Source organism: Haliaeetus leucocephalus, unplaced genomic scaffold (assembly GCF_000737465.1).
Source record: "Haliaeetus leucocephalus isolate CR32 unplaced genomic scaffold, Haliaeetus_leucocephalus-4.0 Scaffold130, whole genome shotgun sequence".
Lineage (NCBI taxonomy): Eukaryota > Metazoa > Chordata > Aves > Accipitriformes > Accipitridae > Haliaeetus > Haliaeetus leucocephalus.
Genome location: NW_010972566.1, coordinates 1,115,264 through 1,132,693, shown reverse-complemented (window position 1 = coordinate 1,132,693; position 17,430 = coordinate 1,115,264). Strand labels below are relative to the sequence as shown.

The 17,430-nt window shown below is 43.5% G+C and overlaps 1 protein-coding gene across 1 annotated transcript in view; it reads left to right on the top strand.

Annotated features, from left to right (window-relative positions):
* The window catches only part of PKIB (protein kinase (cAMP-dependent, catalytic) inhibitor beta), a 79,924-nt gene that overhangs the window by 23,843 nt on the left and 38,651 nt on the right, over positions 1 to 17,430 (top strand). The gene's annotated exons all lie outside the window — the stretch shown is intronic.

Sequence of the window (17,430 nt, the reverse complement as noted above, 5' to 3'; positions counted from 1 at the left end):
GCCCGGCGGGGGCCGGGGCCAGACCCCCGCCGGCCGCGGCACCTCCGGCGCCGGGTGAGTGAGGGAAGGAGGGAGGGAGGGAAGGCGGGCAGGGGCGGCGGCGGGGGCGCCGGGCGGCGTGTGGGGAGACGCGGGAAGGGCCGAGCGGCGGCCAAAGCGGAGCGCTGGGGGAACGCCCGCGTCCCTGCCGGCTTCCCCCCGTCCCCGGCAGCGGCCCTTTGGTTCGGGGACCCCTTCGAGCGGCATCGCGGGCTGTCGGTCGGGGAGAAGTGAGAGCCCGGGTGCTGTGGGAGAGGAGAGGCGAAGGAGGGGGCTGGGGGTGCTCCTGGGGACGCGAGGTCCCACGTCCCGCCGCGTCCCGGGTGTTCGGCGTGACCGCGGGTAAGTGACGGCTCGCCCGCCCGAGGTGCTCCCCTGCGAGTGACCCAGCGGGTTTAATGCTCGTTAACGTTAGGTATTAGGGTTTAGGAAGCGATCGGGAAAAACTGGTAATAGGTGTCGGAAAGGGACTTGCCTCTCGTCAGGGAGAAAACTCAAAATGACTTTTTTCTCCGGCAGAAGAGCAGTCGGAAGTGCTCCGGGTGCAGTTTGTATCTACATCTCCTTTCTGAAATTGTGTGTGTGTGGTGAAATTAATCAGTGGTGAGACCGTGAAGAGTAGAGAGTAAAAAGATCAGCTTTGTTTACATAACGACACCGCTTAGTTATATCAAAATACATCTCTGAAAAATAACCCTTGTGCGTGAAGTCCTTAATTAACGTTGCACGGACAAGGTAGTGAACAACTAACGTGCAGTTTGTTGATGCAAAAGACGTTCCTAGAAATTCAGTTAAAATACATCTTTGACTTTCATCTTTCCAGGATAGCAAGGAGCATCCTTGTACTTTGATCACTTGCCAAGGCAGGAATTTTTCTTTCCGATTGCGACAAAAATATTGGCAGTAAGAGAATTTTTTCTTAATTCGGTTATGTATGATGCTCTTCTGCATTTGTTAAAAGTTATTTGTGCACTGTGAAGAGCAGGCAAGTGCTTTTAGGGAAGGAAGAAGTAAAAGAGTATTCAAAATATTCCTGAAACAATAGACGAAGTGATCTACAGTGTGCTGTTTGGTTGGTACAGATACACCCAATTCTTAAAGACCTGAATTTTGGAAAGTAATGAGACTTTGGTCATTCCAAGAAAATCCCAGCCAGCTTTGGGGACGTTGTGGTTAGGACTGATGAATGTGAAAAGATGTAGGGCATGTTGACTGACCAGTATAACTTTGTCACCTTTTGTAGCTAGAAAAAAACAGTTTGGATGTAATATTTGATCAGAACAGGGATCTTGAAAACAGCTGAAGGAAAGACCATGACACTGTTTGCCTTTCCTCACTGAAGAAGTCATGGGGATGAGAATGGTCTGGTTTTGGTGGTTTTTTTTTTGCTTCTGTTGTTAATATTCACTTTGAAATTATGAACTTGAATGTTTGTGCTATGAAGTTTATGGAATGTTGCATTGTGGTTGATAAAAAATACTTATATGGAAGTAAGATAAATTGAAACTTCACTAGAAATACCCAAATAACTTCTACAAGCAGTCACTTTACTGTGCCATTAGAGTGAAGGTTTAGTTCTGTAGATTGGTTTTGAAATACACCCTGTTGGAATAGAGACCAGTCTACTTTATTTTGTCCTAGACATGTCATGACAGTAACAAATCTAAGCAAAACAGCATAACATACATTAGTACGCTATAAAAATATAAATGAGCTTCAAAATCATGACAAATTTAAAAGATATTGATGCAAATCAGGAAATGCAGAGAGAGAGAGAAGCTCAGGTCATGTTGTTAATCTGTCTGGAAGTGCAAAATTGTTCCCTTGTGTCCATTTATTGATCTATCCTGTTCAAATTATACTTTCTGTTAGTATAACAATGAGTGTTTTTAATGAATCATTCGGAATGTACCTGCTTCCTTTGATTTCTAAAACCTGGGATGAAAATCTGTGAGGAATCACATGTGTAGTTTTCTCCATTGGCTAAAGACCACTCTTGTGGGAGACTGTATGTTCCTTGAACTCCTGCCGGGCTTTCTGCTGGATTTCATTGATTTCTCTTTGTCCTGAAGATGCTCCAGGACCTTGCTCACTTCTCTGGGCATGGCTCCCTCTTGACTGGCTTTGGGGGAAAAGTGAGGGAAGTTTCTGTGCTCTCTCCGTATCTCAATGGCCAAAGAGCCCTCATTCAATGCAGTGTCTCCCCAGTGTGCTCCTTGTTCTCTCAAATGGTTTTGCAAGCAGTGAAACAGCGCAGGATTTTGGATTGATGGCTTCACTTGTTCCACTCTGTGGCATCCAGACCGGTCACTCAGACCCATGGGATCGCCACCAGCACTGGAAGGGGAGAACTGCAAAAGTAAATCCAAGCCATCTTGTCTGGTAGAAGTATTTGGACATCTGTGTTAGAATGGATTAAGATTCTGGTGTTTACATTTTTACAAGGGGATCATCCAGATTTTCATTGCAGCCTAGGAGTATGGCTTAGCAGAAATCCTAGAAAGTCAGGAATGGTGATCTGTTTGTGAAAAGCTCCCAGATCTGGCTTTCCTCATGTGAAATAATGTCTTCTGTACTTGACTTAATAATTCTGGGTTTAGAAGTTTTCCATTTGAGTTTTCTGTTTGTTGTTTCTTCCCCTCTGTCCTGACTATATTCTTTTCAACCTGGTTTCCTACCGAGATGAAGCTAAAACAATAATGCCATCTTGACTGTTAGCCCCCCTCATTGTCCTAGAATAATTTTTTACCCCTGGGGATCAATTTCAACTGATATAAATAGAAGAGTAGAGATTTCAAAGGAATAGAATTCTTACAAACCTCAAGACTGCTGGTGGCCAGGAAGATGAGAGAGATGAGGTTGATGCCCCCACTGAGGGAAGAGTAAATGTAAAAAGCAAGCATTCAGCTTATCAGACATGAGAAAATTTGTGTGGGTGCTCCGTAGGATGCTGACCTTCCTAGCTGCTGCTACTCAGGAGTGAGCAATTATATTTTTCAACTTCTCTGCTCCTTGGGAGTGCAGAGTCTTGGAAGTTTTGAACATGCCTTTTTTCCTCCATAGTCCCCTCAAAAGAAGCTCTATTTCTCTGAGATGTTTCTGGTAATGACATATATATAAATGCTGTTGTTCCTCAACTACCTAAACTGACCTGTTGCTTTCCTAGCCCATAATTTAAAACTTCTAGCTAGATACAGGGTTGATAGCTGATGGTGCAGTAATTTTTCTTTTGTTACCTTGACCCAGTGCAAACACTCGATTACTGTGTTCATAATAAAACCTACTTTCTTCCACAGTCAGTTTCTCTGAATTGCTTACAAGTTTTTGATTAGACTTTAATTTGCTTCTTACTGCCACTGCTGTTTCTTCTGGTTATGGCTGTTTCTGAATGTCCTCTTTTGCTTTCTCTGCATAGCGGGACGCTGTAGCACTCTTCCTGTGTCATGACAGGAGAAGGATAATGGAGGAGAAATGTAAAAAGGTATTGTGAGTTTATCTAGCAAGACCTTTATGAATACATGGTGCTTTTATTGACTCGTAAGTGGTGGTTATTCTGATTATTTGTTCTGTTACATAACTGAAGTTAAGAGCTCTATTTATGGGTAATTGCCCATTTTCTCCTTCCTTGTCTTTCCAACATTAATACCATCTCAGTACGTCCTTTTATCTCTCTCTCATTACCTCCCTAAAAAATTGCTTTGGGTGTTTGTTTTGTTTTGTTTTTTAGAAAGCTTTAATAGTATAGTAAGTTGATTTGCTAGGTTTTTTCCTGTTGTAGAAATTGTATCAACTGGACTTGCTCTCTGGGCATGAACATACATAAGTAAATGAAACCAATTTAGTAAAGTGCTTAGTGGATAATGTTGATTTCTTTTAAGTATTTGTCTGCATTCAAGTTGCACTAAGCTCTCCTTTACATCTTCTAGAAATCGTTTATATATTATTAAAGCCTGTATTCCTCACCAAAGACAGAGCGCCGTGCTTGTATAGCAATTACATTTGACTTTAGTCTCCTGGTTTATATTAGCAAGAGGAGGAACGAGGCGCACAAGAACGTCTCTTTCTCTGGGAACAAGCACGTATGCTCACATAACATCTTGCTGTGCCTCGTCTTCTTGCACTTTGATGGAGCCAAACATCTTTCCTTCCCCGCCGCAAGGACCTGGCCCCAGTGGGCACGCCGGGCTGGGTGCCACCCAGCTGGTTTAAGAGGCAAGTGCCACAGCAGTTTCTCACCCCCCAGCCCTCACCAGCGGTTGCATCGCTCCCAGTAGCAGTGTACATAGGTGCTACCCAGTTTGTTTTCGGTTAAGATGCATCCAAGGGATCTTAAAACCCTGCCGGTAGAAGTGTTTAACTTGAACCACTGCGACAGATCGGGTAGGGTGTGCAAACCTGTGCCCTTCCCTTGGCAGGTCGGAGAAGGGCAGGGCCATCCTGCAGCGAGGGGAGCGTGGCCCCTGCCCGTGGGCTGGGGTGGGAAAGCCAGCCATGGGGCTGAGAGCAGGAGCCCTTAATGTGGTTCAGCTGCCGCCGAGGCAGCACGTCCGAGTACAGCCTAAAAAACCACTGTCAGGGAAGGGAGATGACGATTTTACCAGCGGGGTCAGGTGTGCACCACCCATGGGAAGATGTGTACCTTGAGCAGCCTTTGAGCGTGGAGCTGTGCCAGGTGCCCCCAGGCTGAGGCTTTTGGACAGGGGGTGTTCAGCTAGCTTGCCAGAGCACAGTAAGCGCTGAATATATGCGGCAGATGCTCTTCTGCATGTGCTTGCTTTGGTGTGTAGCATGCATCTTTCTGTGCTGACCCCAGAGGTGGGGGCAGTTCCATGCTAGGTTGTGCTGCAAGGACGCGGCTCTTAATTAAAAACCTTGCATTTTCTGCGGTGTCCTTAGGAAGATCCCAGAGAAGCAATTGCACATCAGGGAGCACTTCTTGCTTTTTTCTTCTTTAATCCAGATTAAGCAGTATTTGCTGCATACGTAATGATAGCAACACATTATTTTCCTCTCTGTTGGCTTTCCCCGTCCTGTCCACATATTCTGTCCGACAGAGGAAGGTGAAGTGGGTGGGTGGTACACAGTACTGTTTACGTCTGCAGATTTAAACACCTGCTGATGTAGAACAGGGGAATAGTTTATGCTGCTTTCCAGCCTTCACAGGCAAATGGGCAGCCTTTTATTTTAGCCTTTTTCAGTTACCTTCGCCAGTTTACAGAATTCTGTGGGAAACCCACAAGTTTGTCTGTAGGTTCCTGAGTAACCTCTAACTGTGTTTAGTAATGCAGCTGCAGAGTTGTTGAAATGCCCTTGGAAGACATGCTGCATTCAACACCCCTTGGGTAGGTACAGCTTCCTCCTCTGCAATCAAAATCCCTTCTTTGGAGTCAGCCTTGGATCAGATTGACATCCTGCAACTCATTTTGCATAAAGAGAAGCCGGGGGGTCAATAAAAACAAGTATTAAAGTGAATGCTGCTGGAGTACACAAGCCGTTTTTACAAGACTAACCCAAATGCCTTCAGATCTCCGGGTTTGGTCTTTGTGATTGTTATTCCTGATGGAGCAGGCTGACTTGTTGAAGGGTAATGTCAGTAGGATACTCTTCATGAACAGCATTTTGAGTTAGGTGTGAATACAGAATGGTTACCAGTACCTGTGTTATAGGCCTTAAAAGAAAAGGAACAAACAGAAATGAAAATGAGGAGAACCATGGAGGAAGGAAGTTTCAGTTTGTGTGCCCAGAGCACTTTTAATACTGCTACTTCTTCATTCTTTCAGGACAATATTGCATTAAAGCACGTACATTTTCCCCGTGACATAATATATTCTGATTAGGAAACATCTTGGAGTGCGTTTTTATGTGGAAGCTCTGTGGCTGTGTGTATATATTCATGTACACTACAGAAAACACCTGGAAGTGTGGTATTTCATGATCTCTGTAGGATGTCTAGTGACTGAGGCTGAGATACCAGACAGGTGTTAATAAAATTCACACAACTATGTGTTCTGTCTGGATAAAGTATTCCCTTTTGCTCAGGCTTGACACCTCCTTTAAGTTTTGTTTTGCCTAGTTTTGAATCTTGTGTCATTTGTATCCTCTAGCTGAGCACCTCACCCATTGATATTTATAATTTCTTCATTACAAGGTATCTTGCTTTTGCTCAGAGAGAAGCAGAAGCGTTGGCAGCTGTTATATATTTCATACTAACTAATGAAAGTGCTTTGTGACATATCATTGTGTGATGCCAAAGAGATTATCATTAAGGTGAGTCTATGCCTTCTGCCTCATCAAAAATAGCTTTAATTCTTGGGCAATATGTGGTATGCTTTGTTCATAAGCAATTCATATCTACAAAGGTGGATTTTACAGTCCTTAATTAAGAGAGTTTCCATTTAATAGTGTTGGTAAGATTTGTCCTATAAGTATTTATATGGAGACACTGGATGGTCTCTTCTGTCTGTTGCAGATGGGGTTTGGTTAGATAGGAAGACTAAAGGAAGCAGATGCCAGGAAGGTGATGTCTAGAAATTCTGTCTCTGAGTGGACAAGCAGTTCTGAAAGCAGTATTTGAAATGTAACCAGAATTTCCCCCGTGGTACCAAGTAGCAGGATGTGGTTTGTCTAATACCTGAAGTATACACATTTCTGAGGGCTTAGCCAGTTATGAATAGCACTGTTAGCTTTGGCAGATGATATAACAAGGTGTTAAGCAATCATATGGCACTTCGTCTTAATTTAAATCTCATATCCAGTGGGAGTGCTGGAGCTTTTCTGCTGCTGTATGAATAAAAATTTGGAGGATTGGCTTTATAAAACATGCTGCAAAAAAGGGAAGCCACCCTGGAACTGAGGAGCAGAGCAGAGCTCTGTGTTTCTGTTGCTACTTCTTCTAGAGTGTGAATGGGATGCTTGTACAGAGACAACTTGTAAGTGGAAGATGAGAGGCTGGTTTAGCTGTAATCCTGCCTGTAGCAGATCTGGGCTTGGACACAGGAACGCCGCTCTACCCCTGACGCAAGGAGCGCGAAGATGCTGTGGAGTTGACAAGGGCTGTCAGCGCCATTCACCTTATCTCTTTCCCTGTAAAATAGGATGCCCTTTCCTTCGGGGAAAGAGCCATTTTCTAGAGTATCAAGAGCATGATGGTCATGTCTGGAGCAGTTGCCCCACGAGGAGAGGCTGAGCGATGGGGCTGGCTCAGCCTGGGGGGAGAGGGCTCTGGGGGGGCTGGCAGCAACCCCCCTGTACCTGAAGGGAGGTGGTCAAGGAGAGGGAGCCAGAGGGACGCGGGGCATCTGCTGGACCAAGCAAAAGAGGTTCCGACGGTACACAAGGAAAAGGCTTTTCCCTGGGGCCGGAGAGGAGGGCAGAGGCGCAGGCTTCTCAGGGAGGCTGCGCCGGCTCCATCCGATCAAAGTCAGTGCTGAGCCTCCTGTGGCAGGGCCGGACCAGAGACCCCCTGAGGTCCTGTCGAGGCTGAGCTGTCCTGCTATCATTGCAAGTTCAAAGCTGAGCCTCTGAAAAGTTGCTGCAAAGTCCTTGTTACTGTCTGTGCATGAAAAATGTAACAGGAAAGAGGGACCCTTATTTCCCAGTCTGAAAGGCAGCCAATGACAGTACCTTTAATAAGAAATAAAAAAATAGATGCTTACAACAGCGTAGTGGTTTGCAGTCCCTGCCTTAAATATCTTGCCAATATAATCTGTCTAAAATAGGTTACAATTCGATGTTGTAAAATCATTTCTAAATGTGCTGCACGTGCTCTGTTTCAGACTGCAAGTCTAATTCAGTTTGCTGCTGCTTTTGTTCACCTAAGAAAAGCTTTCTCCGAGGCACAATATGGTACCATAAATATGCAGGGATTTCTGTAAACATGTGTTGCTAAAGTGTTAATGTGGTATTTATGTTCTGTGTTCAAAAACGAAATGCTGATCCTATTGCTTTCTTGGAAGTAGGCATCATGTGCAATGGCATGATTTTGATGTTTTAAAGAAAGGTCCCTCAGTGGGGATGGGGTTCTTCTAATATGTCTCACTTCTGTACTACCTTTCTTATGTTTTCTCTAAATGTCTTCTCAGAAGAGCTGGAGTGCAGTGAAACCTCATCATAATGAAGTCTCCAGAGAAGACAGCCACTCACTCACTAATCTGTTATTAAGACTGTGGGTTGCTTCTGTTTAACAAAAAAAAAAATTTAAAAAAAGTAAAATAAAAGCAATTCCTCCTAAAATAGATACAGTCTCACTTAAACAAACATCAAGCAAAAAGCTCCTCTCTGTGTTGTCAAAGCTGTTTCATAAGCAGTGATTGAACATGTGTTCCCTGAGTAGCATAAAAGAGTTTGCATTAAGAAGCCAGTGGTGCTTCCGACCACCTCCTTGCTCTTCCCCATCATTACTCAGAAACTGTCACTAAAAGTGCTTGCTGTTTACCTCAGAGAGGTTAAAAAAGCTTAAGAAGATGAGTGTGTGAGGGTTGGAGGAATATTTGTTTTCTTTCTCCTTGAACTTGCATTTGTTTGCTGGAAAAGCTAGAATTGTGGAAGGAACTGAACTGAATAAAAATAAATCTCGGCTGATTACTAATGGAAACATCCTGTTATTGATGTGGTTGGAAGCTCTCCATTTTACTATGGGGGGTGTATAGCATAGAGCCAGAGCACGATGCCTTTAGGAAGAAGACTTACTGAAAAGGCAGTGCTAGCTTTTTCTGTTCTGAATTTGTAGGTTTAGCACTTACAGTTTGAAGAGAGTGTACACGCTGTCCACACAGTTCCTTTTATTAATGGGCTAATGCACTTTTACGTTCCTTCTCTCCTTCCAGATTCTTATTACTTACAGGTAGCTAGAAGTAGCACTTCAAAGTAAACCAGAATAAATGGGACAATGTGTTTCTCAAACAGATCTCCCAATAGAGTCAGTGTATTGTTTCTGTTCTAGCGAGTTTTGAAAGTAAAAGAAATAAATATTAATTCATGATACTAATTCATTTACCTTTACTGATTATTAAAATAATTCCAAATGGAAACCTACATTTAAGTAGAGACAATTTCTTTTTTTGAGTGAACTGTAAGAACTCATGCATCTTACCATGGAAATTGAATGTTATTACAGAAACTTAGCTATCTTGAATGGATATAATCAGGCATTCAACTGTATATTCACTGTGTTAGTTAAGTGACTGGCTAACAAGCCATCCTTTGTAGAGAGTTAAATTATGTCATATAAAGAAAGAGCAAACAAGTTTGGACGCTGCTTTAGAAAGAAGTAGTAATTGGTGAAGCGTCTAAAGAGTGTAGAAGAAAGCTGAACAAATTTACCCAGCTGACCTATTTTGCAAGTGCACATGGAGTGATATCTGCCTCTTGATTGTGACTGCCAAAAAAATCAATTAAAACTTCATACCATAATGATCTTAAAAGTTGCTTGTTCTTTAGATTTCTGTAAAACTTAGAACCTGAAGTTCTATTGCTTAAAATTAAAGATTTATGCTCTGGAAGAACTAAAAGATGAGATTCAGAGATGCGCTTTTCTTAAAAAGGGAACTTTTTGAGTATACTTAATCACTTGATCAGCTCTTACTCTAAATATTTTAACTATGTAAGTTTTCTAAGAATACATTTTGAAAGGACACGGTAATTTATTTATTTAAATCTGTATCTTGGCCTCATTTCTGTACCTTTTCAGAATTTAGGAAAGAGTGTGTAAGATTAGGAGTGAATCAAAGCAGATTAAAAAAAGGTCAATTTAAATTTTGGATGGTGCAGTGCCTCCCCACCACCACTGCCCCCCTCCTCCTGATGCTGTTCCATTTGATTAAAGCAACCAAAAAGCTGGGATTTCCAGTCTAGACCTTTCTGTGGAGCTACCATTCAGGGTAGGACTGAATGCATTTGTTCCTGCTCTATTCCTGGTTGAGAACTGGAGAATAGAGATAACAGCCGGCACTGCTGTCTCTGGAGCGAAGGATGCTTCCTGTAGTCTCAGTTTCCTTGTTAAGACTTTCCAATGTCAGTATTTCATAGAGGAAGAAAAGCGAGGCTGACAGCCTGAGCTACCATCTGACGGGAGTCATGTTGGATGTGGAGATGGCAGTGGATCGGTTAGTTGTGTCTGTGACGAGTGAGGCAGTCCAACAATTCAGGCTTAGAAAAGCAGGAGCCCATGGAAGGTAAGGCATAATTACCATTTGAAATTAAACTTTTCCCAAAATGGGGTTATTTGTTCAGATGTCTGACCAGGAGGTAGCAGGGGGATATGGTTCCACTCCTCCCGTACTAGTCTGAACTGCCCCAGCAGCCGACAAGCCAGTCTAGGCAGGATGTGCAGGATGAGACCTAGTTCTGATTTTCTAGTGTCCGTGTTGACGTCTCCTATGTTTTGGGGCAAAGGCCTTGACAGAAGTGTATGTAGAGACGTGCTCTTTTGATGGAGACCTTTTTAAGGCTCAATCTCGTAAGAGAGAGTGTAGGGTTCAAAAGCAGGAGGATAGATGGCTCATCACTAAATGGAATGTGATGAGGGCGAAGATGCTCAGCCTCAGGCAGCATGGGAGCTAAAAACAGCTCGGTGGTGTTGGAGCTGCGCTTGCACGGTGCCAGCACAGCCAGTCCCTAACTTGGGAGCAGCTGGAGCTGTTCTGGGTTTGTTCAGAGGAGCGAATCCTCGGAGCGGGGGAAAACCTGAAGCTGAGGAAGGAATATTACATGGTCATGTCTGTTATCAGTATGGGAGTTTCAAGAATTGTTAAGAAAATAAGCATATGGACTGTATAAAAAGCACATAGGCTTATTTTGAGTAGGGAACATAGCAGACACTCTGTTCTCTTACATCTCTTCAGAAATGTGTCTTCACACGTTTTCCTGTAGATTTGTGTCTCTGAATTTAGGGCGGGAGGGTGAGGAGGCGGGGAAGCTGAGGAGAGAGAGATGCTGGGATCTGACAGAGATTAGCAGCAGTTTGTTTGCAAATGGAAGCTGCAGTGATGTGTTATATTGGTAATTATGTTTCAGTGGAAAAGCTGCCTCGCAGGAGAAAAAGGCATTTCCAGTAAAAGCTCTGGAGTTGTAGATCCTAGGAGAAATGCCACCCTGCACGAACGTGGTGCTCAGCATTTGTTGGTGAACTGTGACATCTGAAATGATACTTCCCTAGATTAAAATAGAGCTTAACCTTGCTAAACATTCATGAAACGCTTATTGAGACTCCAATTTTAATGTTTAAACTGTGAACAAAATAGCAGGAAAAGCCCACAGCTAATTCTATGGCATCTGCTTTCTGGAGGAAATTACACCCTCATTTTCTAAGAGGAACAAGAATAACAGTTATTTTTTTTCTCAGATCATGCTGCTTTTGGTAATAAATTGCCAGAAAATAGCTCATGAACTGTCTGTACTTCTTGTCTGGGGCGCTGAGTTTGTGGGATGTTCACTTGAATGCCCTGGGAAAGGCAGCCGGCCATGGGAGGGCGCAGAGCCGGGGTGACGGGCCAGCGGGCGGTTCGGGGAGGAAGGTCTGCGGTGCGTGGAAGGGCTCGAGGACTCCTTGCTGCGTGCTGTGCACCACGGCTTTGACAAGAGGCATCAATGATCCTGGGCAGAGGAGTGAGATAAAAGGTCAGGATGGTTTGGTCTTATAACTGAAATGGGCAGGATGACTCTAATGAGACCTAGCAAATACTTTCCTAGTCTATTGAGGAGAACAGCAGGTGACTAAATGATTGCCTTTCGTGACAGCAGTTGTACGTACCCAGGTGTCATCTCATATTTTGGGAGCTGTGGCAAGTGTTCCGATGCAGGTTACTTTCCTTCTTCAAGGTTGAGGACACTTTGAACAGCCTTTGAAATCTTGGATCTCCCCCTCCTCCATTAAAAAACAAATGGATGCTATAAAAATACCAAGGCTAGAACATTTCCTCTGGTCATAAATTTCCCACAGGAAGATTGCTCCGTAGTCAACAATTTATTACTGGGACTGGTATTGATGCATGGGTTTAGTAGGGTTTATTAAAGTATTTTCACTATTCCGAAGAATAAAATTGTACTGGTGGTTTTGCACTATTTTGCACTGTATATGCAGAACTAAATTGCACTGTGTGAGGCTTCTCCTGTTTTGGTGGTAAAGACTATCTTATTCTCGTCTCCACAATTCAGGAAGAGCTCTGATGTTACAGTGTACCAGTGGATCTGTATAACCAGAAAAGATACTGCTAATCAAGCATGGAAATCTGTAGGAAAGGTCATTTTAGTTACCAGATTCATCTGCCCTTTTCCCATCCGCTAACTTGCTGTTTAAATGGCTGTGGCATGGCACAGATTTGTTACTAATCCTTGCTTTGAATCAGCAGTGCCTACTCAATAATGTAGGAATTGTACGGAGCTTTAGATTGATGGATGGTTCAGATTAAAAAAACAACCAAACAAAAACCCAAAACAGATCAAAAGAGCTTTTCTATTACACCACAGAATTGATTACTTCTAATTCAGAAATTCATTTAAACCTTTCTTATCTTTCACAACTTTATTTTGGAAAGGCAGTTTTACCATGTAACCCCCATTTTTTGTCTTTGTTTCCCTGGGATTCAGTAGTGAGGGCAGCTATCCAATTAATCCACAATGAGCTTCAGCAAAGCCCAGATGTTGATGGGCGGCATAGCAGTACCTCCCAGCAGTGTAGCAAGTGCCTCCTTCTCCACATCCAAGAGCATGGGACATGGGGAAGGGGAGAAAGATCTGCAGCTCTTTGCTGCTTGTCGTATCACATCTACTGAGCATTCACACTGCTAGCTTCAGCCCCATGCCCCCACCTCTGCTTGGTGGTTTCATGATCATCTGTGGCCCCAATTGCTGCACCGTTCCTCAGCCGTTTCTCCAGCCTGCTGATGAGCCGCATCTGGCTGTCAGAGCTGACCTGTGCCAGGGTCTAGGTTGTGGCACCCCACAGGTCCCTCCGCACTGTGGTTTGGTGGTGAGGCTCCTCCCAGTTGGTTATGGGGCATCCTGCATTGGGAGTGTTCCTCTGGGGCTGGAGGCCATCCCTCAGTTGGGGATCTGTGAGGTAGCAGTGGGTTTTCTCATGAATCTCCACCTTGCCCTCGCTAAAATGGGAAAATGTTACCTTCTGAGTTGTGAGATGAAGCCTTCAAAACGCAGACGAGACAACCGTGTCACCAGGGAAGTTTCTTGAAAGACTGAGGAGTTTTATCTTCTTCTCATGAAGCAAATGAGTGACGTACTCCGGATTCTGTTGTGCCAAGTGGGTCATAATGGAAATTCATTGTGAAAAAGTTTATGATCACAAAAACATTTGTTGGCACCTATGTAAAACATGCTGCATAACACAAATGTTCTGCCATCGCACCGACTGGGCACTGTTGTTTTCACTCGATTTGTTTTTCTCTACAGCCACTGAACTACTCCAGGTCCATTGAACTATTTCGGGTCACTTAGTAAGCAACCTGAAACCACACTCTACTAAATACAGCTTTCCTGGGTCTGTAGGTTCAGTGTATTTTCTTGCAGCATGAAATCTCAGAAAGGCTATTAGTATATCCTGACTTTGATTTTTCTTTTTATAGTTGTTTACAGTGTCAGATAAAATTGCCACTTGCACTGGTAAAAGACTTGATGTGAACTTGCAGCTCATTCTCCTTTGACTAAGTTATTTTGTCTGTGTCAGTTTTTGATGTCTGGTACCCATTTTTCAGCCTCCAATTCTGTAGTTGAAAGACCACAATTCCAGGCGAGTAGTTTACTTGTAGATGTTCCTGCCTTTTTCTTCATCTAAATGTAATTTTCATATATGTATTGAGTATTTTAACAGTCAGATGTATTCAAAATGCACATCTCTGAACAATCAAATATTAGCTCATGAAATTCAGTAAGCATGAAAACTGAGAGGACAGTGTAGGATGGGCTGACCAATGCATCCTAAGAAGAACGTGTGGTAGGAAGAGCCTGAGCATTAGGCACAAACCCCTAACTAATGGTATTTGTGGAAGGATAGCTGTTGCGCTTTTAACAGACATGATACTACTGCTAAATACCTGCTGTGTCTTCTCCTTCATGCTGCCCTCAGAATTCTTCAAAGAAGCAAAAAATCACTAAGGATAAATAGTGAGAGAAAACTCAGAGTATTGTATAAGAAGTTGGCTGTAGAGCTGGAATATCCTTTAGTGGGAATGGGCATGCTTGAATGCTATGCATGAATATTTTTCTGGTTTTGAATAAAACCCTGAAAGGAACTTGGCTGAATACACGAAATACTGAGGCCTATGCCATGTGTCCTTTCATTTCTGTGAGATGTATCCTGCCCTATTTCTATTTCTGTTGGGGTTTTACGCATTTCTTTGGAAGCAGTGCATCCTCAGAAGAACTTTTTAGCATGGCTTTCAAGAACAGTTTCCTGCCTCAAGAGGTACTTTTAGCCAGCTGAGACCCACAGCTCATCAAGGCCTAAGGAATGGACCACCCAGGACTTGAAGGGTAGAGTCTTGTATTGGTGCCTGTCTGCCTTGTTGAGCTTGAGGGTAAATGAGGGCGAATTTGGTTTCTGACATAATTCAGAATATCTGCTGTAAATTGTGCCTGGCTACATTAGCCTCTCAGATGGATCTCTGTGGCATAGTGGTACACTGGCTCTGCTTTTGCTTTGGTGATGTCCTTCATACCAAGGGTGATTAAAAAATCTGTAGATCTGCCTGCTTGTCGCTGTAAAGCTGTGTAGTTGATTGATGTGTGGCCTGAACATATCCTTGTGTAGAGCATTGACGTGTGAACTGCGGTCAGACTAAGCCGGTGCATTTGTCCTTTTCCTCAGTATGGGTAGAGGGAAGATTTCATTCCTGGAATGGACAGAGGGAATGCTGTTGCTGTGCGTACCTGAGAGAGAGATGGACCAGGAGTAATACCTGGTGAATTAACATCAGAATTATGTTCACTCGCAGGCTGCTAAAAGCTGCATAAGCAGTCTCCCATCATTTTAAGTGGTATACATAGCAGAGAGAAGAGCAAGAACACCACCAGATCGCCTGAGGTTTGATTCCACAGCACACTGAATCCAGAGGTGACCTTCAGTTATCATCAATGCGATATCCTTGCATACACAGTGTGCCAAGGCTTCCTTCCGTTGTTTTATTTCAGGTTTGATCTCAGTGATACCAGATGTGAAATAACATGTGGTCAGTCACAGTCTGTTAGGTTAAAAGGAATGTTAGCAAATGCGATTATAGAGCCTGCACGATGGAGACCCTTGTGCTAACAAATGCAATAGTTCCTGTGCAGAACAGTTTGGGTGGGGGGAAGGGAGGAGAAAGCACAATGATAAAGTCACCTGAAATTGGGGAGTGGAAAATGAATGGTGGATTCAGCAGTGAATCTGGACGTAGGACAGTAGTTTTCAAACACACTTGCCTCTCTTCAGGCTTTTCATCAAGGCTTCAGGCTTATCATCTTTCTGCCATTGACATCAGTTAGCATCTTTTTGTTTTGTTTTGTTAATTTGCTACATGCAAATATAAATACTGTGTTTTCACAATGTGTAAAATTGCATTCCCCGACTGATAGCACCAAGGCGTCTTGCAGGGGGGATTGCAAAGCACTTGTAAAAATCCTGTTTGATGGATGAAGCTGTAATAGAGTATACAGAGGTTAGGGCTGGGGTTTAATGATTCCTGCTTTCCCTCTCCTGCTCTTTGCGGAGATGCTGTTGTTCCAGGGAGAGCTAAGAGGTGCAATCCTAACCCTCAGGGAACCCCTTGGGCTGCAGCTGTGTCTGGCCTGCACAGTGCAAGAACAAAGACTGAAGAAAACCCTTTTCTGCTTCTGCTGTCCCTCTCCACCTCTTTAGGGATCAGATATGATTTATTGTCTTCCGTGGGACTGCCTTCCCTTCACCTCCAAATGCCATTCAGTCTTTTGGCAAGCCCTGGTGTGCCAGCAGATTGCTTCAGCTGAACATTGGCAAGTGACCACAAGCTGCAGCTAGGGTGTCTGAGCTTCTGACACCCTTTTCCTTCTAATCATAGGTTTTAAAGAGGGATTTAGTTTTGGAGCTGCTGACTTCAGCTCTCACATCTATGCTGATGGCTTTATTTATGGCAAATACAGCACATAAATTGTCATCTCCCGACTGCCCAATGTCAGGGATGTCTCCGTAGACAGGAGAGCAGGTGTTGATTCTTTAGGGCATTTGACTTTTAAATTTCCTCAGCATCACCTTGCTTTAAAGAGCACTGCTTCAGGGACTGATTGCTCCTGTTGCTGCTCTTTCGGAAGGGCAACGTGCAGCACTGCAGGGCTGCCTCTGAAGCCAGCAGCAGAGAGTTGCTGGACTTCAGGGATGATCAATATGGAAAAAACCTATGTGTTCCATCTCTTTGTGCACTGTGAAACTTGCCATTTTACCATTCAAGCGGAGTTCAGCACAAGTGAAGGGGTCACATAGTTTCAATAGGAACACTAAACTGATAATCTTAACGTTCTTTTCTGATTGAGCTCTTCCAGTCTTCAGAGTGCTTTTTCATTTTCTAATGCTTCTTTGAAATCAAAAAGCTAAACTGAATGAAGAGTTAATAGGATCCTTTCCCATTTTCGTCAGAAAGCTGTAATGTCTTAATAGCCCAAAATACCCTTGTAATTTTCCACTTTCAGATTCTGCTTTCTACCTCTCCAAAATCAGCAGACACATTTGACTTCTCCTTGCCATAGGAGGGACTAGTCCTTTCCCTCTGCAGGGGATTGCTGTGGGGCTAGTTGGAGGTGGTCTCATACACCAGCTTCTAGGGGTGGAAATCAAAACTGAAAATGTTTTTTGTGGTCTTCTCTTTGATAGAAACTTGATGTTGCGCCTTGCCACAGCACTGGGCAGCAAACACCAGACTAGAAACCTTGGTGTGCTGTGCTGTTCCACTGCTTGGGTGTCCAGAAAGGAATGGGTTTTCTTAAATCAATGTTGACTAAATGACTTGGACTGCTCTTTGTTATGGAAGAGGAGGGAAATTTTCCATTTGCTTTGAACTGACATACTGGGCATTTCATTTGGGGGAGGGTCTATTTTTGTGTTTGTATTTTCCTCCAGAGCATAAGATCAGTTGAACTGGTTCAGATCAAATGGCTATCTAGTGCATAGTATCTTGCTGCTGAGAGAGGGCAAAAATAATGCCTAGGAAAAACACTATAAACACATGAAAGTACTTCCCCCTGTGTATTCTCCATGTGCCCAGTGCTCAGCAGCTCATGGGTTACTTGAGCCAGACCCAGCATCTTTGTGTTTAATGGCTGTTGATAGATTTTGCTTTCTTCAATTTTTTTAATGACCTTCTCAACATTATCAATTACCTTCTGGACCTCTCAATCATCTCTTTAGTTTGAACCCAGTTTTCAGATCCACGA